At 44.3% G+C, this 23,468-nt stretch overlaps 1 protein-coding gene across 7 annotated transcripts in view; it reads left to right on the forward strand.

Annotated features, from left to right (window-relative positions):
- Positions 1-23,468, forward strand: part of FOXN3 (forkhead box N3) — a 405,900-nt gene that overhangs the window by 94,226 nt on the left and 288,206 nt on the right. For all 7 annotated transcript variants that reach the window (XM_067728219.1, XM_067728275.1, XM_067728258.1 and 4 more), the window contains one exon: positions 11,199-11,314. The gene's annotated coding sequence lies outside the window, so the exon portion shown is untranslated. The remainder of the gene's footprint in view (positions 1-11,198; positions 11,315-23,468) is intronic.

Genomic DNA, 23,468 nt, shown 5'->3' on the forward strand with positions numbered 1-23,468 from the left:
TGCCACTATCTCAAAAAAAAATTTAATTTAAAAATTAAAATGAAGCGTAAACTAAAATTGAAAAACAAGCTGGATGTGCCCTTCATTTACAAACCCTATAACGCCGAAGAGACGGCAAAAAGAAAGAAAGAAACAAACCAAAGGACATTCCTATGTAAAAACACTCAAAAAGGTTTCAAATTATAGGCAAAGTGCTCATCAGGTGACTCGCTTTAGGCTAATTGGTCTAGAGTCAAGGGCATGCAGAAGTCGACACTTCTGTGCTCAGGGACACTTTCTCAGGCCTGTATTCATCTTCTTTCAGACAAAATTCTAATCAACTCTCTTATTTGGTTCCCCAGCCCCTGGCATATTAGATGTGAATCAGAACAGGGAGGGAACAGCCAGAACCAGACCACTTGGTGTGTTCAGAAGGCCCGCTGATACCCTGACAGCCAGGGAGGGGCAGGTGGAGGCCAGAGAAAATGAACATGCAAGTACAGGGATGAGAACACTGCACTAGCGAGGGGCCTTGTCCTGTGTGCTGCCCCGTCTGCCCTCCTGCCTCAAGATTCTCTGGCTTCTGAGGGCACCTCTGTATTATAATGCGCATAATGCCAGCCAAATCATGAAACATATTTGTAACAGGCTAAATCACATGTTATCCACTTTGCCCCATTCATCGTTTTCTCATACAATCCATTTTAGAAAGGTTTTCGTCAAAAGGGACCAAATCATTGACTCTTGAATTGGGACACCCATTGGAAGAAACCAGTTTCCCCTGCCCTCTGGGAGAAGCCTCCCCAGAACGCTGCCCCTAAGGGTGCCTTCTGCTGCTTCATCAGCTCCCCCAGGCCAAACTAGAACAAATCCAATGGCCTGGAAGATTTCACTCCGAGAAGTCCTCTTTCACCAAAATGATGTAGCAGGACCAAATCCAGTTCGTTCTTTTTTTTTTTTTTAGCAGTTACACTTCTATTTTACGTAAAAAAAATTTTATTTACCTTTTTCTTTTTCTTTTCTACAAAAGGCAGATAATGATCGTTGATCTGCAATTGCCGTGTTGTGCACTCCCCGAAAGGGGGCAAAGTTGGGAGCTGGGGCGGCAGCTCGGAGGATGGCTTCACCGGCAGGACTAAGGGGGCAGGCGCCCCCGCGGCCCCCTCTCCCGGCCTAGATCATGTCGGTGGTGTTGAAGACCCACTCCATGAACTTGTTCAGCTTGTCGGAGGCACTCTGGACTCCTGCAGCCTCAGGTTGTCCTCTCGAAAGTGCCCAGTTCATTCTTGATGTGCAGGGTGATGTGGGTAGGAGGTCGTGAATAGCCCAGATCACCATGAAATCTACTTTGGATTAGTTGGTGGCTGCTGGTCCAGAATGGCTTCCTTCCTTAAGGAGACGTATTAGGATTTTCCAGAGAAACAGAACCAACAGTGCATGTGTATGTCTGTGTGTGTATCTATATCTATATATCTTTCTATTAAGGAATTGGTTCATGCAATTATGGAAGCTGAGAAGTCCCATCATCTGCTGCCTCTGAGCTGGAGACCCAGGAGAGCTGGTGGGGCAGTTCCAGTCCAAGTCCAAGGGGCTGGGGACCAGGAAAGTTGGTCTAACTTCCAGTCTAAGTGCAGGAGAAAACCAAAGTCCCGGTTCAGAAATAGGCAGAAAGAGTGAATTCACCCTCACCTGCCATTTGTTCAGTTCAGGCCTCCAGGGGATTGGCTAAGTCCCGCCCACGTTGGGTAGGGCAATCTGCTTCACTCAATGCACAGATTCAAGTCCCATCCAGAAATACCCTCACAGACACACCCAGAATCACGTTCAGCCAAGTATTGGGATACCCTGTGGCCCAGTCAAGTTGACACGTAAAATTAACCACCACAGGATGCGAACCAATTTATTGCCGCTTCCTGCTGATTCCAATCCCCCTTTTACGTCCAAAGTCCAAGGAGCCTCTGATCATCTTTCCCCTCCAAGGCCCTCTCTGAGGAGTGGCCAGGATTTAGGGTGGGACACATGGGAAGGAAGAGGGTTCAGGACGTGGGAGCAGGCTGAGAGGATGTGCTTTGGGGGCAGCCTGAAGGCTGACCCATCTCCTTCCACCCTTGGAAGAATATAGGTGGGCGAGGGCCGAGAGGAGCATTGCCTAACTTTAACCACCAGCCATAATTGATGCCCACACCGATTTATCTGAGACTTAGTATCTGTCCTTTTATAAGTATTGTTGCTACAGTTATTTTAAGCCCTTTACAAGCCAGTACATTTGTGAGCACACCTAGAGGCAGTGTGGCTCTTGGAAAGAGCATGAGATCAGTTAACAGCAGGCAGAGTTGTGCCTCTGAATGTGTTGACTCCAGGCCAGTCACGGACTTTGGAATCTCAGTGCTCTCCCATAGGAGATGAGATTGCAGATAATTGCCACACTAATTCATAGTGTAATCTTGTCATAGTCAGATGAGATGACCTATATGAAAACACTTCATAATACTCAACAAATATGGAAGGGTGAAGTAAAGGTAAGAAATGACTGTTTTTTACTACTGTGACTCTGTTCCTTAAGTTTGTAAGTACTGGTCAGGATTAGTTAAAGAGTCATCACTACCTGCCCTGCTGGTACTCGAAGACTAGACTTTAATATACTGGACTCCTCTCGAGATGGCTTTCAAAAAGTGACATAGTTCTTTGGCCAGTAAAGTGTATACACGTACCTATTTTCTGTTTTGCCTTATCTTACGGATGCGTTGATCATTATTATCATAGTATGTAGCCAAGAATGATTCGGTTTAGGAAAATAATAGTCAAAACTTTGCTGGTCTTTTGTAGGATGGTTTTGCCATAGCCCTTGCAAATAAAGTAGTGGTTTCTTTAAAACATGCCGGTTCAGAGTCACGGATCTGCATTTTTAAAGCCTGCAATTGATTGTTCAGTGTGAAAATTGTATTCTAGTGAAACACATCAGCATGTAGATCTAAAGTGTGGCCATTTTCATCCAGATTGAATATTATTAAGTAGCCCAAGGGATAGGCTGTAATTAAGATTTCGAAGAGCTTACTTTTGTTGACTGTGATGAGTAACCCCAGTATTGAAAGTGGCATACCAGTTTGAAGAAGGGGAAGATGGCCCAGCAAGACAGTATCTACATGTTTTGGCTTTTAGGTGTCACGAAAGAATTTGAGTTTTCTTCACCGATCCACACATTTGATGAGGGCAGCGATTTGAACGTGATGCAAATACGAGAATGTTCAGATTCCAGGGAAATCACATTTCTTTCTGAACGATGGCAGATTTCCACCTTGTTAGTCCCTCACTGATTCTAATACCTTCTTCCATGGGTTTAGGAACAAAGACCAACTGGGGACAGATGAAGCCCTTGTTGGGGTTTATGCTTTTGCCTAATTAAAACGATTGGATTCACAGCCTGCTAATGCAGCTCTAGTTAGAAGGGAGAACAACTCTCAGCTTGGATCCACTTCGGAAAGTTTGCAAAACCTCCCCCTGCCTTTCACAGAACTGAGGTGGCACATTTCTGATAGCGTCTTTATTGTGGTGCAATTCCATGATAACTGTTCTTAGGTGAGACGAGATGCTCACCTTGTTCTGTCCTACGCACACCATTTTAAAAGAAAGAAACAAAGTTCTCCATTTCTCTCAGGAGAAGTTAGTGAAAGGATCCATGCCTATTTGCACCACCTTAAGCAGGTACCCAGCAGGCAAGGTTGGCACACAGCTCGTTTCAGCCATCCGTATTTTCAGGTGTACCATATGTATTTAGTACATCATTTGATAATGCTAAAAAAATATTAAAGCAGTGTGAGACTAAAGGAGAAAGAAGATGAATGTTAGCATTCCCCTGGGGTTCATGGGTGAAGGAATTAACACAGCGTGGCACTCTACCCTAGCTGTGTTTGTTTCCATGGCAACAGCTACGTACATGTTTCAGACTATCTACAGTGACACAGTTGCAGAAATAGTAGCTTGCAGGTTTCTGATATCGCATCAGTGGACAGGCAGCACGTACTATATTAAGTAAGTGTAAAAGAATTTAAAATATAGCTCTGATTCAGATGTATATTAGCTCAGCTAGGCGATGTATTGGGGATTTCGGCATTCCCCTTCCTCATGACAACAAAATCTGGGCAAAGTTGAAAGTTGCAAGATTCCAGTCAAACAATTATCCCTGCTTGGGTAAATATCATCAAATGAAACAAATGTGAGTGAGTTACAAAGGTAAGAAAATGGCTTTTGTAGATGACATATTTCAGAAGGATATAGTCAGTGAAGCTAATTTTTTGGAGGGCGGGTAGTGATGGGTAAGGAACGTAAGCTTTGGTTGAAAATAGCTGAGTCTTAAAGCAAATCAATGTGCACCAGAATCTTTAACTGCTGCTGAGTTTATGGTAACTAAGGTATTTGAATGTATCATTCTAAAATTGCTTTTATATAAAAATGATCAGGTGAGGAGCAGAGAGGCTGACTGGGTATATGCAGTTAAAGAGAAATTGGGGCTCCGTTGTCTTTCTGAATGCTTATGTAAATATCTCCCTTCTCGCCAGGATGACCCTGGTTTGTCTTTCACATTCGCTGCTACTTTTTGGTACCATTTACTGTCCTGTGTGTTTGTATTATGCTGCCACGTTGTAGCCTGATAAGACTTGAGTGTTGGTTAGAGAGCACCCAAGTAAAGATGATAGACTTTGTAAGTGTGTGACTTTGCAGTCAAATTGTACAGTAATTTAGGAGAACTGTTCAAATGAGTATTTAGTTACAGGCTAGACCTCTGCTTGTGAATAGTAGCCTAGGTATTAGGTTAATGGATTTTGATGTGCACATTATGATTGCGGGAGCTTTCAAGTATGTTGTAGTTCAATTTATACTGAGGTTTTCATGTCAGAATATTTTTATTTATGCCCATTATTCCACGTAAGCCTGCATTTACCTTACAGTTTTATTATTTATGTATCAGGAAAGAGAATGTAAAATGGCATGGTAATGTAAGCCAATCTATTCATTTGAGGAGGATTTGTTTTCTGACCATAGGTGGACTTTTACAAAAAGTGGTATGAGAAACGCAACTCTTGTGTGTGTGAGACTGTTTTTTATGTGCACAGGGAACTGTCTCCCACGTCTACTGCACACTGTTCTTCACAGTAATTATTTGATTGAATGTTCAGAGAACACCTATGGGAGGAGGGGGTTCGGGAGCTTCCTGCACACCTGGGGGTGTGGGGGGCTGGGAGAGATTTGGGGTTGTGAGTCAGGGATGGAACCCTAGAATGTTTGACACCCTAGTGGATAGATACGACTTGCCTTCTAAATAAGGTGATCCAAAGTGAAACTAGTGTTGAAACCTCCCAGCAATGCCCATCTGTAGCCTGAGCCACCCAGAGACGGGAAGTGAAGTCTGTGTCTTCTAAGGGGAATTTTTGGTTTTGTTTTTGTTTTTTTTGTGGTGGCTCATACTAAAGGCAGCTCCTTTCTCAGACGGGGAGCCCCTCTGCCTATTCTCACACTCATCTCTGTAGTTTCGGGACCCCAGCCCATCTTTGGGGCCGACGGGAGGGCAGGCTTGCAGACCCCCTCCCCCATGGCCTGAGCTGCCCAGCGGGCCCTGGGTATCCTGGTGGGCAGCCTCTCTCTGTGACAGCTGCAGGAAGCCACCTGTGCTTGGTCCCGAGGCAGAGAAACCAAATACTATTGGTGTGAGGGTTTACTTGATGTTCTGCTATTACATTTGAGGGGCCCTGGAAGCCTTGGGTCATTACCCTTGAGCTCTGAAACTGGAAATCAAAAAAGTGCCAATGAACTACTTTGGATGATAGTTCAACTTCTGCCTGTTTGGGGAGTGCAAGCCCTTCCAACAGTTGACACGTTTGTATATATTTTTTTCATCGTCCCAGAGTACTTTCCAGTGTAAACAAAAAATCTCCAGAAGACACCAGTCTAAGCCATGGTATGTTAACTCTTTCGTAAAAATAGAAAAACACATAAACCAAAACATAAAGCCCTAGGCGGCACCAGTCATTCAAATGTAAAATCCTGGCAGTGCTTGTAGGAAACTCAATTGCTTCCATCTGAAGAGCCAGGAAGTTGATTTGGAAAAAAGTAAATTTGAGGGATTCCCAAATAGTGGCAGCATGAAATGAATAAGAGAAAAATGAAGGTACAGACTGATCTTATTACCAATCGTAAATGGTAATAGAATTGCCAGAATAAACTTTCTGGGCATAGAGTCTCCACTGCCTGGTTGTTTCTGAAGGTTCTTAGTGGTCACAGGGTAAGAGCCAATCCCCAGGCTGGTGTCCAGGGCTTTCCACCATTAGTCCCTTTCCAGCCTTCTCTGTCACTAGGTCTCTTTCTTGAGCATCCCGGGACCTGCCCTAGGGTAATAAATACTATATCCTGGCCTCGTGGGGGAAGTTTCTAGGCCTTTGCTCTTGCTGCTGTCTCTGCCCGGATTCCTTTCCTCCCACTTTCCCGGCTTCAATTCCAATTCCTCCAAAAAACCTTACAGATCTCCCCCTGTCACCCTCCCTGGGATAACTTTTCCATCCTTTCCATCATGCTCCCATAGCAGTTGGTCTTCAAATTATAGCACTTATTTCACTCTATTAGGATGAGTTGTATCTTTTCTGAACTGTGATGTAAATGTATCAAAGACACAGGACCGGGCTTCCCTGGTGGCGCAGTGGTTGAGAGTCCGCCTGCCGATGCAGGGGACACGGGTTCGTGTCCCGGTCTGGGAGGATCCCACATGCCGCGGAGCGGCTGGGCCCGTGAGCCATGGCCGCTGAGCCTGCGCGTCCGGAACCTGTGCTCCGCAACGGGAGAGGCCAGAACAGTGAGAGGCCCGCGTACCGCAAAAAAAAAAAAAAAAAAAAAAAAGACACAGGACCCTGATTTAGGTACTTCTGTAGCTTTTGCCATACCTAGAACAGTACTTCAAACTTGTTTTTCATTGAATTCTTAAACACTTGCAAAGGTATACATCATTGAACAGTCTTCTGCTCAAAGACAGACTGTTAGATATGAGATTCCTAAGTCTATGTCTGTCCCAGAACCAAGCATCGTGACCAGTTCAGCTACTTTCGGATGCTTCCAAACTTCTGGCTGTTTGGCATCATCTAAACACGGAAGCCAGGTGAATGGCTGATATTCTTTTCATCTTCATGGAATCAAAGATTTTAGAGCCAGAAGGAACTTTAGGGAGCTAAAATCATATTACAGAGGAGAGAATTGTGAGCTTGAACCGGTAAGTGACTTTTCCAAAGCCACGTGGTTGTTTAGTGACCCACGTGTGTGGATCCAGCCGGTAATATCTCTACGTGGTCCTGCCTCCTGAGCCTTCCTGGCTGTGGCCTTGGGTTCCACTGAAGATATAACCAGTCAATTTCCTTTCTGCCCCGCTTTGGGATTGGCTGGCCTTCTGTCTATACACACCGTCATCCAACAATAATTCCATTAACTCTTTGCTCGAGGCTGATATCACTGAGATAGAATTAAAAACAAAAGAGAACTGAGAGTTGAACTCAGGGGGACTGAGAGCAATGCTAACAGTTCATTAGCCATCGCCTTGCTAAAGCTACGGCAGCTGCTGGATTCAGTCAAGTTCAGACCCTTAAAAAGAGTGGAAAAAAGAAAGCACATAGTTTCCAGTGCCTGGGCACTGCACAGCTGTCCAGCTGGGTGTAGCACCATGGCAAAAAGATCTGTTCAGTTTCAGAAATACAAGACCCCGTGCTTGCACACAGGGAGGGGACTGTAGCTGCAACTGGGCCTGATTTGGCATTACTTCTGCCTGCAGTTCTATCAGACACAGCTCCTATGGGAAGTCCATTAGTATATAAAGAAAGAACCAACCCTCCAAGTTGACATAAGGAGCAGGCCTTGTGTGTGTGTGTGTGTGTGTGTGTGTGTGTATGTGTGTGTGTGTGTGTGTTTAAAGGCCTGTGTCTAAGGTCAACAGGCTTTTTAAGAGAAACTCTTGGTTTTCTATGTAAACGGTGTACTTCTTCTGGTCCAGAGTTAGCCTGTTCAGGGAATGAAACACAATTCAGGTTTCTGAGTTGGAAGCCTGATTAATCTTTCTGCCAGTTACATATGGAAATAAATTAGTAAATGGTCCATCTGGGACTAAACTACTGCAGAGATGATAAATTATCGCCATCATATGTCTGTGTTGCTGCAGACTGAGTCGTGCTCACCAGGAGCTGCTGAAAGATATCTGGATGCTCTAGCGAGGTCAGAGGAATAAAAGTTAAAAAAAAAAAATTAGAAGTAAAAAATTTACCTTGAAATGTGTTTTGGGAGGACGGTTTGGTTGGTGCCAAGTTTGTGCCTTAGAACTGCTCTATCTGCAAATATTTAAAAGGAGAGTCTGGGCATAAGAAACATTTTACTTTTATATTTTCAAAGGCCAATACAGTAACAAGTATTGATTAGTACCCAAATGTCTCAGTGAGTAGGATAGTATAATTATATATACAATAAAAATATACCCCTGTGTAATATTGCACCTTATAACTTTCAGAGCAACTTCTTGTCTGTTTTCTTATTTAAATTTCAAAGGTGGGACATGTCAGTGTCTCTAATTCTTTTTTTTTTTTGCGGTACGCGGGCCTCTCACTGTTGTGGCCTCTCCCGTTGCGGAGCACAGGCTCCGGACGCGCAGGCTCAGCGGCCATGGCTCACGGGCCCAGCTGCTCCGCGGCATGTGGGATCTTCCCGGACCGGAGCACGAACCCATGTCCCCTGCATCGGCAGGCGGACTGTCAACCACTGCGCTACGAGGGAAGCCCTCTAATTCTTGATGGATGAAAAAGTGAGGTTTAGGAAGTTGAGTGTCTTGCCCTTAATGACACAGATGGCTAAATGGCAGAACTGGGATGAACAACGGATTGGGAATCCAGCTTCATTTCCATCAGAGCCTTGCATGACATCAAAAACATTTTCAGTTTTTCATCATTCATCTAGCAGCACCAGGAAATAAAACCTTCTATTTCTGTCAGTTTTCTAGAAGCAAAAGCCATACCTTCTTGATCATGAAAAGTAGTTTTTTCTCTAATGAGAAGTGTTGAGTATTAGTTTAACTTTTTTAGGGCATGTTTTAATTTTTTTAATTGAGGTATGATTGACATAAAACTTTATTAGTTTCAGGTGTACCACAATGATTCAATATTTGTATACGTTGCAAAATGATTACCTCAATAAGTCGAGTTGACATCCGCCACCTTACATAGTTACAAAAAAATTTTTTTTCTTGTGATGAGAACTTTTAAGATCTACTCTCTTGGCAACTTTCAAATATGCAATACGGTCTTATTAACTATAGTCATCCTGTATCTCCACGACTTACTTTATAACTGGAAGTCTGTACCCTTTGATCCCTACACCCATTTCTCCCAGTCCCTGGTTTAACTCTTCCTTTTGACTGAGGCACACCCCTCTCCACTTGAGTTATTTTATAAAGCTAAAACCATCAGTGCCTTCAGGGGCTTTTTAGGTGTGGTAACATTTTGCCCCTTTGCAGAATGGCCCGAGGCTACTGTGACATCCAGATGCCTGCTTTGAAATTTTCTTTTGTGTCTTCCTCCAGGGCAAACCTTCAGCAGTTAATCCTTGAAGCAGCTGAGGTGCTCCCCTCTAGAAAAAGCAGTTCAAAACGTACAGAAAAGCAGACTAGACTTAGAAATTATTAAATCACCTGGTTTATCAGACGTCAGTTTCTAAACATAAGCCATAGGTGCTGCTAAGTAGTCTTCATACAAGAAAGAGAAGCAACGGGCCCCTAGCATTTACGTGTCTGTGCTTGGCAGTAACCTTGTCTCACCGAGATCACCTCCAAGTTTCTCACGTATCAGCCAGACCTGGTTCCTCCATGTACCTGAATAGCCCTCATGCTTTCTCACCTCTGGGCCTTTGCTTCAGCTTTTCCCTATTCCCGCCTGTCAAAATCCTGTGCAGATCTCAAGTCCCATTACGATTGTCTTGATGCTTTCCCTTACCTGCCTCCCCACACCAATCAGAAACAAATGTCTCCTTTGAAAACTTCTAACTCTTTGTTAGAGAAAATAACACGGTCTGTATTTGAGTTGCCTGTATACCTGTTTTATCTCCCATAGAGGACAATACATTTCTCAAGGGCAGGGATTTCATCATCTTCTCTCTCTGACCCTTCTTCCCTCCCCAGTCCCTAGCCCAATACTTGGCCCTTAATTGAACCTTAACATGCAGTAGAGTAGGGTAATTTTATTTTTTAACAATGGACTCAATGTCTTTGGATGGGTGGATAAATTAATGATTTAAGATGTATCAGTATCACTTGGAGGGCTTGTTAAAACAGATCCCTGAGCCCCACCTCCAAATATTCAGATTTAGTAGATCTTGGGGTTGGGCCAAGAATCTGCATTTCCAACAAATTCTCAGGTGATACCGATGCTGCCCTTCCAGGGACCACAGTTTGAGAACCACTGATAGAATGAATTTGTTTCCTAACATTCTCACACTAAAGCTCATAGGCTCACACCATTCTTTTCATTAGAGAGCCTACTGCTGTGTCTTCCTTGATGTGTAGGTCAAAAAAATATCTTCCATTAGAAATTATGATGCCGTCTATCCCGTGTACCAACTTTTCTATTTTGTAAGATTATAGGTTAACCGTGTTCTCCAAACCTGTAGCCCATTTAGTGAGCTTTAGCTTGATGGCATCTTTTTCTCCAGGAATAGAGCCAGGGTAATTTTATTTTACAACAACAGACTAGGGAGTCATTGACTTTGCAGCCTGTATACCTGGTCTACCCGGAGGATCAAGGCTGGTTCTCATGGTGGAAGGCCGGCCTTGGAGGCTTGCTGGTGCTCTGATGTTTTTCCTTTATATAGACAAGTGTTTCAGTGGCAGCTGAAGTAAAGTAAAATGATCTCACAAATGTCTCAATGGCAGCTAGAGTAAAATAAGATAATCTCATGATATCTATGGCATGTATTTTCAAATCTCTGGGTCCTTTTATGCCCCATGAGGCAGTTTCAAGAACACTCCATCACGAAAGACCCAGTGCTTCAATAACTTGCCAAGAAATAAAGAGGTACCGTTGCAATTGACTTTTCCGCTGAAGTATGTCATGTTTTAGAGAGTCAGGCCAGAGGTGACATCCACCGTGGTTGAGAGGGTTCTCTCTCCTCCTCTGCTCTAATCCCGTCGTCCTTCTGCTCCTCTCCACCAGCCACTAGACGCATCATCTCCTAGAAGACCAGCGTTCTCGTGATCATGGAGGCCTCTCTGTCCTTTCTGTGACTGGAGCAATGCTGACCTCGGTTTCCTGGACCCATTCTGACTCAGGTAACCAAGCTTTGCCTTCCCCAGCTGGCTTACACCTCATGGAGATTGCACTGAATAAATGAAATACCAAAGCTATATTTAAATGCAAATGCCAAATTGATTGTTTCTCCAGCAATTGAAATCCTCCCCCTCTTCCTCCGCGTTTTTTTTTTTTTGCGGTTCGCGGGCCTCTCACTGTTGTGGCATCTCCCGTTGCAGAGCACAGGCTCCGGACGCAGGCTCAGCGGCCATGGCTCACGGGCCCAGCCGCTCCGCGGCATGTGGGATCTTCCCGGACCGGGCACGAACCTGTGTCTCCTGCATCGGCAGGGGGACTCTCAACCACTGCGCCACCAGGGAAGCCCCCTCCGCGTCTTATTTTTCTTTTTTTTTCCCCGCGTCTTCTTAATGATCAATTTATACAGCTGATCAGACTGACAATGTGGTCAATGAATTTAGGCATTAAGATAATGAGTCACATCTTTATTTAAAATTTTGGTGTGTGTCATAGACACAAAGCAACAGGCACATTGCTGGGAATTTTTGTATAGAAACTAGCCTCTGCCGTACCTAGTTTCTCTAAGTCATTTTCTTTCCCATAATACTGTATTTCTTTTTATAAATTTATTTATTTATTAATTTATGGCTGTGTTGGGTCTTCGTTGCTGTGCGCGGGTTCTCATTGCGGTGGCTTCTGTTGTTGTGGAGCACGGGCTCTAGGCGCGCAGGCTTCAGTAGCTGTGGTTCGAAGGCTCTAGGGCACAGGCTCAGTAATTGTGGCGCACGGGCTTAGTTGCTCCGCGGCATGCGGGATCCTCCCGGACCAGGGATCGAACCCGTGTCTCCTGCATTGGCAGGCGGACTCTCAACCACTGCGCCACCAAGGAAGCCCCTATATTTCTTTTGAATTGTATTAATCTTTCTAATGTTGGACCTTTTAATTGAGTTTAATAAGTATCATTGAGTATCTGTTATGTGTTCTCAGGGCAGATGGGGATAAAAAACTATAAGACGTATAAAAACATAAGATACATCCTCATGCAGCTCAGACCTTAGCAAAGGAGCCACGACTCACTCATAAGAAAATGGCAGATGGCGCTCAGCTTCCGGCCGGAGCCGTGCACTATGGTAGCTCTCTGGTTCAGGGAATTAAGAGACCTTGAGGATTGGGATTGAAATAATCGGAGAGTTCATGGAAGAGGGAGGGCTGAAGGCGGGCTTGGTCACAGCCAAGAGGGAAGAGAAGCAGCCTGGTCTGGCCCGGAAGGCGGGAACGAGCCTGCCATGAGCCTAGCCAGTGAGGACCACACAGGGCTTGGAGGACCCCGAGCCTCTTCTATCCCAGCCAGAGCCAGGCTCCTCCTCAGGGCCTGGGTCCCTTAAGGTTCCCCTGGGGACACGCTCCCTGCTCTGTTACAGAGTCACCTTGGCTGACGGCTTCCTTCAGGGGACCCTAGTCTGTGGTGCCCCAGCCCTGGCTTGGCTACCTGGCTGGCCTTCTGCTTCCTTGGGCTTGCCCATACCTGGCCTCTGCCTCTCTACCTGATTGTTTATCCTCACATACCTGCCCCCCTCCCCTCTGCACTCTGCCTGGCGGGTGTGGCTTGACAGGGCCCCGGGATGAACCAGGTGCTGTGTGAGGTCAGTACCTGGTGATTCACAATGGGTGATTCTGAGCTGAGAAGTGGAATGGAAGGGTAGGAAGAAGAAGCCAGGAACGTGAGTTTGTACGTTGATGCCAAGAGTGTATCACGAGTTCTGAAAACCAGAATTCAGGGAGGGCCTCAAGGCTGAAGCTGGGGCCGTAGTCAGGGATGGGAGCCCAGTGTGCTGATTCATCTTGCAATGGCCCAGCAAATCCTGCCCACACCTAGCGCTTTTGGATAAAGCAGTGGCGGCGTTCCTGCCCTGGGTCTTGAGGGTGCTGGTGAGGGTCGCCGGCCGAGGCCCCCGCCCAGCCCGTCAGGTCTGCGTGGCCACACACCACCTTCCTTAGCGTGCACCAGTGCTTCTGGAACTGAGGCCTGGCTCATCCAGGAGCTCAGGCCTTCCTGGAGTCAGAGCCCTGGATCACCAGCCACCAGGAAGTGGAAGAACTAGAATAACAGTATTCGTGTTCCCCTCCCACACAAGCGACTGCCTAATCTGTCGTTGCCCTGCCTCTTCTAAGCCTGGGGTGGGTCAGGTATGGCCCGCCGGCCAGGCGTGGCCCACTGCTTGTCTGGGGTGGACAAGCTGAGATGGTTTTCACATTTTAAAATGACTGGAAAAAATTAAAAGAAGAATAGTATATTTTGCCTCGTAGAGATGATATAGAATTCAGATTTCAATGTCCCTAAATTAAGTTTTACTGGAACATAGTCATGTTTATTTATTTCCAGATTGTCTATACCAGCTTTTGCGCTACAAGGGCAGAGTTGAATAGGTGCGTCAGAAACCATAAAGTATTTGCTTTCTGACCCTTTATAGAAAAAAAGGTGCTATCCTTTGGCCTAGGCAATTGATTGACACAAGTGTTTGCAAAATTTGAGGTGTGGAACTTTTTCCCTCATAAAGAAAATAGGATTGAAGGATGAGTGGGATTTAAATAAGCAAGAGAGGAAGAGAGGCATTTTCTAGATTGAGATAGAGAATTGGTCCTAGTCTAGTTGGATTTTTCTGTTCATCTATTTAACTTTCAGTTAAAGCTAGATATGACACTGAGGCTATTTCATTTCAGGAATCTAATTATTAGGGTCGTCTTTAAAAGGAGGCATCCAGGCTTCTCAGGTTAACGTAAATGTTGGAACAAATCAGCACCAAATTAAAATATAGCCTGCATTTTGGAACTTTCTTCTTTTTACTTGGCACTGGGTGTGAACTATTTTGTTTTAAACCAAGAAAGCATTTTGTTTTAAATCAAGTAAGCATTGAAGGTTTGCCATGAGTAAGCTATGGCATTTAATCTTCGCAGCATTTTCCCAGTCTGGTGGGGATTTTTGATACTGTTGAGTGAAAACTGGTGCAAGTTGGAGATGCGGGTTCTAATCGTATTAGCTAGCTGAGCCAGGGCAGGCTGTGGGATACTAGGGTAAAAAGTACACTCCAAATCTCAGGGTTTAGTGCAATAAAAGTGTATTTCTCACTCACCCAGAGTTGGATTGCACGAGTGTGGCTTTGCTGCCTCCCCCATCCTGTGACACCTGCGTCTCAAACTGTGGCTTCCTGGTTGCTTCAATATGTGAAAAAGAGTTGAGAACACACACCCATTCTTAGGTGCCTTAGATCAGAAGTGACTCAGACCAATTCCACATCCACAGTCCATTGGCCAGAACTAGTCACATGACCCTGTCTCGTTGCTGGGAGGGTAGGAAGTAGGGAGCAGCGTGAGGTACGTTTGGGGTTCCCACTGCCCCTGCAACACTGTAGCACTGTGGGAAAGCCCAAACTTTTATCTGTGCTTTTGTCTGCTCATGATTAAAGGGTAATGAACCCAGACCTACATTTTTTCACACAGTTTATGAAAGGCTTAAAAAGATGTATGAAAGATCTCTAAAAGGTATAACGAGTTGTAAAATATGTAAGATATAATCGTTACCTAACTTCTTTACCGGGTTTTGAATGGTGATGGGCTGGAGTTGGGATAGTCACACGTGCCCCAGTGTGCCTGGAAGCATCCTAGCATTTGCCAGTTGACCCAACAGAATTATAATACAGCCCTTCCTTTCACACCTGGAAATATGCTGGTATGGACAATACATGACATGCTCACCCCAGCTTCACCCCACTGGTCATCCTTGAAGATTAATGTTAGCTACTGTTTATTGAGCCTCTTCCAGAGGTCACACTGTCCTCAGCTTCTGCCTGCCTTCTTTTCATTTAATTCCCCAAACAAACTTGTGAAGTAGGTACAAGTAATGTCATTTTAAGATGAGGTAACAGATGCAGAAAGGTTTAAATTGTGGTCACAGCTAGAGAGTGGCACCAGCTTGCTTTGAACCCAGCTTTTTCTTGCTCTTTCCAGCTCTTGCACGTGACTGCCTCACTCATCCTTTACGAGGATTGTGCCCTTGACCACGTGGGGCCCCCCTTCCCTGACACTGGCTTGGGAGTCTGTTCCCAGACCGCACACGGGGAGAAGGGTACAGCTCTGAGTGGTGAGTCCAGCCTTTTTTGACCCCGATGAGAAGACAAGTCATGGAATCATGAAGGGGTTCTCCGGAGCCAGCAGTTAACAGGTTCAGGGTGGCAAGCGCTGCTCCTGACTTTCACTTGGTCCCTTTCTGCCTGCTTCCTTAATGTTGACAACTGCAGCTCGTTTTAAAAATGGGCACCACCTTTATATATAGGGAGAAAAGATTTTATTTTGAGATCTAGGGTGGAGTAGAACTCCAGCCGGTGAAGACTTGCCATGTGCTGTGCAGTTGATCCAAACAGGCATCTTCCCAACTTAAACAGTGAGTAGAAACTGAGCTCCATTTTCAGGAAGTTTGTTTACAAGTTTGTTTATTAAAAAAAAAAAAAAAAAAAAGCCAAACCAGAACCAACGACCAGTTTGCTTGAAGAATTATATCAGACAAAAACCCATCTACTCAGGAGATGGTTTTAATTTCCCTGGTTCCTGGCCTTCCTAATCACTGTTCAGAACTGACCCCATGGAATCAAAGGGAATAGTCTCTGAAAAATGGACCAAATGTATCAGAAGCACCTATTGCAATGCTTGCTTCAAGAAACCCCCCAGACAATTATACATGTGGTTTCTAGATGTACAAAGAAAACTAAAGGAATTCCATTATGAAAGAAAAATTAGATGGAAATTTCTAATCCCATCTCATAAACAATATAGGAATAACTTTTAAATATTCTGCTTTAAGCATGCATTTAATGTGTGCTCTGGGAACCAAATAATCTTGCTAAGATAAAACATTCTAATAATGATTTATGTAAATTTATTTGTACAACGTAATGGTGTAGTTGCCTATAGCAAATTGCTTGGAATATGAAATGACATTTATGAGGTCTTTTTTTCCCCCCCTCTGAATGAATACAGTGGAGAAAATAAGAGACTCCAGAAAGGACAACAGAAATCCATGTTCAAAATGGAGTCTGAGGCCAGAAGAGGCAGAGGCAGCTGGACAGGTTAGGGGGTGTGTAAATAGTCGAGAAACTCAATTCAATATGTGTTCCTGTGATGGTCTCATTAGTTGAGGCATTTGTAAAGCCATACAAAGAGTGTGTGTGTTAGATTCTTAGAAGGCTAGAACCCTTTATTTTAGTGATCATAACTGTGCAGACACCAAAGCCTTTCAGAATAGCCGACGACAGATCACTTGTTGTCAGCGTGCCTTGAGAGGCAGGGTACTTACAACATGAAGTGCTAAGAGGCCAAATGTAGTTAAAAATCGGGCAATTAATCTCAGTTCCCGGTTACTTTAATGCCAAGGGAAGTTATGCTGGAGTCATACATGGGGCCCAAATGTTAATAAACAAAAGAGAAAACTCTCCCAGGGACTGATTCATAGACCTATGGGGAGTTTTCCTATGGCTGCCCGCTTAGCACGTTTGCTTATGGCTCTAAGGTGTTTCCCAGAAACATTTCATTACATGGAAATCCCCATATATGTAACAGAGAGAGTTTCTGGATCTGTGCTTTGGCCTTGTACATAAATGCCCAGTGGAATTTGCCAGAACCTGTACTATTTGGAAAAGATATGACATTAACACCTTGGTTGTAGACGGCATTTAATTTTTTGTTTCTCCAAGTATTTTTACTATCTCACTTGGTCGCCACACTCATTTTTGTGAAGAAGGTAAGAGTTTGTCTTCTGTATGTAGAGAAACTGAGGGGCCGCAGAACCTCCAAGGAAGGTCACAAAGCGAGACATTGGTGGGGGAGGGGACAGCTTCCCCACTAACGTTCGTCTCGTTGTCATCACAAACTAAAGCAGATGAAAGAGATTTGTGAACTTTGGAGGGCTTGCTTTATTTAAAACAAGATCAGAGTTTTGGTCCCTCATAAACCATTGTGGAATGACACCAGCTCTCCTGAGAGAAATGGCTTTGTCTGATGGGACTGAATGACTGCTGTGGTGGTCCAAGGCCTGAGAGAGCAGGCATAAAGCCTCAACAGGACTTGAAAGCAGAGTGAAAACAACGCTGGCTTCTAGGAAAGACGGGATGGCCTGCGTTTTTAGCGGTGCTAGTTAAAGTGCATGCACTGTAAAGGCTGTGGCTTCTGGCAGGGCTGCTTGTAGTGAGTGACCCAAGGGTGCCAGGGAGAGGCAGAGGATGTTAGGCTTAGCATATCAGCCAGAGTTTCAGATTCCTGTCCCTCCTCTTTCCAGCTGAATGACTTGGGGTGTGATTTCTGAGCTGTGTATTCCTAGAAAATAATGGAAGGTATCTGAGCCTCCATTTCCCCATCTGTAAAAGGGGGATAATGATATTTAACTTATAGAGTTGGCGTGAGAATTAAATAAAATAATTCTTATAAAATGTTTGGCACAGGGGGAGGAGGGTTGGGTGAAGGGGATTAAGAGATGCAGACTTCCAGCTCTAAAATCAATAAGTCCTGGGAATGTAAAGTACAGCATAAGGAATAGAGTCAATAGTACTGTAATAATTTTGCATGGGAACAGATGGTTTTACTTGTCGTGGTAATCCTTTCATAATGTATTCGATTGTGGGATCACTATGTTGTACACCTGAAACTAACATAATGTTGTATGTCAACTACACATCAATAAAAAAATAAATAAACAAAAGTAAAATACTTGGCACAGTGCTTGGCAGACAGTAAGCGCTCATTTTATGGCAGCTCTTAAAGTGATTATAATTGTCATTACTTAAGAATGTATGTTCCCGGGTGGCACAGTGGTTTGAATCCGCCTGCCAATGCAGGGGACATGGGTTTGAGCCCTGGTCCGGGAAGATCCCACATGCCACGGAGCAACTAAGCCTGTGCGCCACAACTACTGAGCCCACGTGCCACAACTACTGAAGCCCGTGCACCTGGAGCCCGTGCTCCACAACAGGAGAAGCCACTGCAATAAGCCCATGCACCGCAACGAAACTAGAGAAAGCCCGAGCGCAGCAACGAAGACCCAATGCAGCCAGAAAAAAAGAATGTATGTTCCTGACTGATAATTGGAAATGAGATGAAAATCCATCTTTTATTTAATGAGAATGAATTGAAAAGACTTCTAAGTCAGTTGTTCCTATGTACTGCAGATAACAAGGTAGATATGAGAGCTCTTTCAACAAAGAGTTCTTCATGTTTGAAAGCCCTTTGCAAGCTGTTTGCCAGGGAGAGAGAGGCCAGATACAGAGCTCTCGTCTCAAGGGAAGAGGGAGATTTTTGCACACAGGCCCTGAGCTGGCCACTTTAACATATATGGTCTTTGTTTTACAAGAATTCAGAAATTAAGCTGGTCTAAATCCTTAGTTTTTGCTGAAAGCCCTGGTTCGGGTCCAGACTCTGCAAGTTGGTTCCCTTCAGAACCGTCATCTTGGCTGGCGGAAGAGTAGGTTTGTGTCAAAATAAATGGATGGAAATCTTTGGTCATTTGCTCCTTCTGCTGTCTGCCTGCAAAAGACGGCATTCACATTCCTTGCACATGTGTTCTTGGCCCTGGTGGGTCAGGCCCCTAGGCTGAAAGTGTGAATACACCCTTTTGTTAGAATTCATTTCCATTAAAAGCATGCATAGTGCTTTCTTATCAAGGGTTGAATTGGATCCGATGTAAATTGTGTTGTTTTTTTTTTGAGATGGCCATATAGTTATGTCACCTTAGAAAAAAAGTGTTTCACAGAAATTCTCTGAAGGAAGATAAGGAAATGTGAAACACTGTGAAGTGAAATGAGAAAGTAAGTAATAATTCTCAGATTCGGGATCCAATCTGTCTATTTCAGTGGTTCCTGGACACCAGGGGCCCTCCTGTGTGGAAGGTAGAGAGATTCTGAGGGGGCTGCTTGAGTTTACAGTTGATGGGGTGTGGGGAGGAGCGGGGAGCAAACAGATATGTACAAATAAGTGTTCAAAGATGAACTTTTCCCCAGTCCAAGGCAAAGAGAAAAATAAACTCAAGATAGTGAGTTCAGTATTCTTTACTTGGAAAAATAAAAAGTTGGCAACCTGCGCCTCTCCGAAACTATTTTTGAAATTTTATTGTGGTGCAAAATCACGATCTGGGAACCTCCCTGACTTGGCTTCTCTCGCCCCTTCTCCTTGGTTCCCTTCTCGCCTCCCTCTCTCTCCTCCATACTGGCTTCTACTACTGTTTACTGGAGGTCCGCAGCCTGGGGCTTGTCTTCCTTATTAAACAGGAGATTAGCAAGCGCTAGAGACAGAGCATCAATGAAGACTTTCTTCCTGCTTTAGGGGGGAGAGAAGAAAGGCATTTGAAACGATGAGCAGACATCTGGCCACAGCACTCCGGCTTAAGAATACGCAGCCACACCTTTGTCTCCTGGTGGAAATCGGCAGACCCCATCCCCCCTGCAAAGGCAGAGGGTGAACTGTTACTCCTGGTTGCCGTTTCCCTGTAGTGGGCATATTTATGTGTCCACGTTTATTTTACTCTCACTCTGGTATATGCATGTGAACTCCCCAAATGGATATTTGGGCGTTAACCAGGGACCGAGTCTTTTGAGCCCAAACTCAGAACTGTGCTCAGGTCTCGTAGCTCCATCAGTGGTGGTAGCCACGTAGCTCAGGTGAGAGGTTTTTGGCTTTTAGGATAGAGTTAGGTTCAAAGGAATAATTGCAACTCAGAGCAGGGGCATCTCCCAGAGTCTGAAGAGGTAGAGCTGTTTTGAAGTTGATACCCCTTGAAAGAGAATGGCATCTAAATTGGTCTCGTTATTATGGCAGCTCATGAGGAAGGCGCTTTTGTAAAAGGCGTAACACACCCCCAAGCCCAGTCAAGTGGCCTCTGAATGGTTGGACTTTTAACCAGCCTAGGAGAAGATGAGTTTGTTTGTGACATGAACACATCTGACGGCAGGTAGGTTCAGCTCACTCTTTAGCATTTCTTTCTTCTTGCTGGAAGCTGAGGAGACTTCACTGCCTTTGACTTTTTTCCTCTGAATACCAGAGGATATCATTACCTCAGATAGAAAACGTATTTTTCCAGGTGCACAAAAAGAGGCAGGAAATTGGTTGTAGTTGCTACTGGAAGGTCCAAATGACTTGCCAATTAGAATTTAATAGACTTTCTCTGTGGTTAGTTTGGTCTGTGAACGGACAGCTTCTCTTCTGAATCAGTCTTCGGTGAACTGGTAGAAGATTGGGCAATGCTGTTTGAGACTGCATGATTTCTAGAGGGTTCCAGCATCGGGGGTCCTCTAAGGTAAAGAAGGAAAAGGTTTGTTTTTTTGCAAAGTGGTGTGTGCCTGTGTGCTAGGAAGTTAGGTGCTTGGTAAATGCTTCTAAATAGTGACAGCCTAGTATTCTTATGGCATTTAACTTTATCCGTCACGTGAAAGTACCTGAAACATTATAAGAAGATTCTTATAATGTTGTATATATATGCATATTCATGTAATGCAGATGTATATGTAAATATATGTGTATGCAATGTGTGTATAAATGAGCAAATGATGTCATTTGATTCTGGGACAGTTTATAGGATTCATTGATTTCTTGAGATATCTAAATGATCCCCGTTGTAAGTGGTTCCACTTTTGTATTAGTCAGTCTCCACTTCTTTTTTAGCTCTTCTACTCGGGACACATAAGTAGTCTCTGGATGTGTGTGTGTTTAACTGAACAAAAATGTCAACAACCTGCTATTTATTTTATTAAACAGCTTGAGCAGAGATGTTTGGTCTGATTGCCAGAAATTGTTAGCTTATCACCGAACTGTCCTGATGATTCTTATTATTCAATTTGCATTGCTTATGATAATAATTATTACTGCATAAAAGAGCATGATGTTTTATTTGCATAGTTCTTTCATTAATAATTTAATTGACTATTACATCCGAGTGGTCCTGCAATACGTGCACATCGAGATTCTTAGAGGTTGGCCCCGGCACCCTGGGAAGTCAGAATGTAGATATAAATTGCAAGGCTTGAGGCACGGGTACGGGTGGTGGGCAGAGGCCTTTCGACCTTGACATCCAGTGGGGTGGCTATACATTTCCCCCCATATTTATTTCCAGGCATTTTATTGATTCACCCACTGTGACTCTGATCTGGTCATTTTAACAACCTAAGAAATTAGATCATGGTCTAGTTATTTTGGTCACTAAAATGACTAGATTGATACTGATTTATAAGTGAAAAAGGTAATGATGGCTAAAACAATAAATCCGACCCCAAATGATTGAATCAGTGGCTTCATATAACAGAAGCTGTGTCTTTGGTCCTGGTCTTTAGAAATGGGAAGATTTCATTGGTCGCAACTTAGCCAGTGTACCTGGACTACATTGCAACTGTGTGAGACGTTTATTTTGATACGTTTGCTGTAGAAAAACTTTGTGGATTTTTTTTTAGTGTAGGAGAGTACTGCAAGTTTTGTCTTCATTCATGTTTTATATATTAAATAAAGTGGTGAATTAAAATATGCCTTTGGAGGCATGAGAAATTGGGTTGAACCTGACTCTGGGGGGTGTCAACCCATAGTGATGTTCCAGGAGCTGCATTTTATTTTATTTTATTTTTTGGCCATGCGTGTGGCGTGCGGGATCTTAGTTCCTCCACCAAGGATTGAATCCGCCCCCCCTGCAGTGGAAGCACAGAGTTCTAACCACTGGACCACCAGGAGATTTGCAAGGAACTGCATTTTAAAACTCTGGATTCAACAGGGAAAGAGAGCCCACAAAGGAGTTCCCATTTGGCCAGTCCAGCTTGACGTCTGGGAGGATGAACTCACGTGTTGATCAAGAATGTCGTGCGGGAAATCTTCCACGTTAGAAAGTGGAGTTTCTTAAGATGATTGCCTTCTCCTCTGCTGGTAGATGATGTATTTGGAGCAGGTTTAATGTCTGGCCTTGCACCTGGGGACGTGTACACTGGGGCTCAGGAAAGGAGTTAGAGGGTTTGGGGGATTGTTTGAGAGCTTAGTTTTATTTAATTTCTTTTAATTTTTAATTAATTAATTAATTAATTTTTTGGCCGTGCTACATGGCTTGTAGGATTTTAGTTCCCCCGACCAGGGATTGAACCTGGGCCCTTGGCAATGAACGCACGAAGTCCTGAACACTGGACCGCCAGGGAATTCCTGAGAGCTTAGTTTTAAAATTTACCTTTTGGAAAGGAGTTTGGTTTCTCATAATTAAAAATTGTGTCTACGTCTGTAATAAACAGCTAGGTTCCTAGTACTGTGAATTCTCTGGGTGCACAACCAGTTACTGATTTAGAAGAAGGTCATGTTCTGGTGGCTAAGTGGTACGTGTGTATCACTCAGGGTAGACTAGGTGATAGGTTAACAGATGGCCCCCAAAACTCAGGGGCATAAAACAATGAAGGTTTATTTCTTGCTTACCCTACGTATCTATTGAGGTTGCCTAGGGAATGTGCTTCAAGGCGTCCTTGACCTCAGTCCCGGGTGGAGGCAATGGAACATTCCCTGTCACCAAGGCTGAGGGAAAGGAGAAAATGGTGAAGCACGTGCTGGCTCTTAAAGCCGTCCAACTTCCGCTCACATTTTATTGGCCAGAGCTAGTCATGCGGCCACACCTAACTTCAACAAGGTGGGAAGATGTTATATAACTGTGTACGTGAAGGAGAGAGAGCTGAAATATTTATAAATAGCTGTGTGATGCCCATAATGTACAACTTCAATATTATAGATAGAACTCTAGAGACCTAGCTCAGTGGAAGCAAGTGAGCAGAGCTTTGAGAGAATTCTTTACATCCTTCAGAAAAATGGACCAGTCGCCTGAAATGGAGTTGCTTCATCTCTTCATTATTGTCCTCTCCAGAGACTGAACCAGGGAGTGGCTCGGGGCTCTAGCCCCGCAAACTCTCCATCTCACATACAACATAAACCATTCAAGCAAGCATTCCGTGTGCTTGTTTTGCAGGTGGGCCATCTGTGGAGTCCCGCAGCCATCCCCTTCTTGGCCAACCCTGTGCCCCTTCTCAGCTCCTCCTACACAGACCTTCTGGAGCAGCCATTTTGCTTGGTTTCCCCCTCTTGGGTGTTCACTTTTATATTTCATCCTGTATATTTCAGTTTCCTAAGTGGGCA

This window comes from Pseudorca crassidens, chromosome 1, assembly GCF_039906515.1.
Source record: "Pseudorca crassidens isolate mPseCra1 chromosome 1, mPseCra1.hap1, whole genome shotgun sequence".
In the NCBI taxonomy this organism is placed as follows: Eukaryota; Metazoa; Chordata; class Mammalia; order Artiodactyla; family Delphinidae; genus Pseudorca; species Pseudorca crassidens.